The sequence below is a fragment of the Propithecus coquereli genome, unplaced genomic scaffold (genome assembly GCF_000956105.1).
Source record: "Propithecus coquereli isolate 6110/MARCELLA unplaced genomic scaffold, Pcoq_1.0 Scaffold30, whole genome shotgun sequence".
In the NCBI taxonomy this organism is placed as follows: Eukaryota; Metazoa; Chordata; class Mammalia; order Primates; family Indriidae; genus Propithecus; species Propithecus coquereli.
Window position 1 is genome coordinate 180,788 of NW_012148619.1, and position 1,411 is coordinate 182,198.

A 1,411-nucleotide genomic window follows, 5' to 3' on the forward strand; every position below is an offset into this window, starting at 1 on the left:
GGTCATATGGGTTTCATTCTCTTTGAACTATCTGCTCATGTAATTTGTCTATTTTTCTTTGGAGAAATAAGCATTTTCTTTTGCCTTGCACAAATTTTCATATATAATAATTTGTCTATCATATTTGTTCCAGGTTATCACTTTAGGTAATCATTTTAGGTAATATGATGAAGTATATAATCCAAAAAATAGTGATTTATTTTCACTGGAAACACAGAATTGTTTTTAAACCACTCCCCATTAAACCTTCCCCTTACTCAATATTTTTTATTGACTAAAGATTCTGAAAAAAGTAACAGAGGGAAAATATTAAATAACATGAACATGTCCTGGGAAAGAAAGAAACACTTCACATAGTCATTTGAATAGAATATGTTGTTTGAGCACAGCATAGAGTTCTGTATTCATGAAGGGCCACTTCAAGGCTGCATGTCAATGGATCACAGCAGATGATACTGTTCTCTGTACTACTTTTCACCTTAAATATTTGCTTTTTAGCAATGTTTAAAAACTGTTAAATAAATTCAAAATACTTAACCCTGCTTAAAAATCCAGGTCACAGGAAATGTATTTAAACCTGTATAATTTCCTACACCCTCTAACTTAAGCTGCCAATCTTTTTTAAGTCAGAGAGAACTTCATAAGATGGGGTTTGGGGGTGGGCTGGGAAGCAAGTGTCAGGAAGTGCAGAAAAGACTCACCAAGGTCCCATCTGCCCATCACCCAGCATCTCGTTATGTACATATTCATGGGAGGTATTTAGACTGTACCATAAAATAAAAATTTAATGATTGGTCTCATAGGACAGTTACTCTAATTAATGGCCTACTGGTCCAGTCTACACAACAGGAAGATCAAATAAGCATATGAAAAAAGCATACTGAAAAATGTAACTTTCTTTTTTCAGTCCCTTAAAGAGGAATGATGATTTAAAGCAGCACAATTGACTTAAAAAATGGTTGGCATAGTCTCTTTAATCACAAACGTAACCAAATTTTTTAGCGGGGAGAAGGGTTCTGGTGGAAGGAGGGCATAAACACAGTTGGCAGGTTTTACTTTTCCTAAATACTAGCCACACGGTTTGTCAAATAGCATCAGTCAAGGGCATAGCAATATATCTGACATTTGGCAGAAAACACCAAGATCTAAATCATTTCAAACACATTTACATATCATCCATCTTTTCGGTATTTATTTATATTTGTAATTAATTACCAATTACACTATAAGAGCAAAGAATTATTATATTAATAAGGAACCATCTTTTGATTTCTTTGAGAAGATTCTTTAAGATGATTGCATATACTGATATTCTGCAGTTAAAGTAAAATTTCCTTTCTCTTTCCACTAATGGTGGAAAATAGAAGAGTTTACAGGCAATAATGCCTTTTCTTCTAATTAATATTGATGG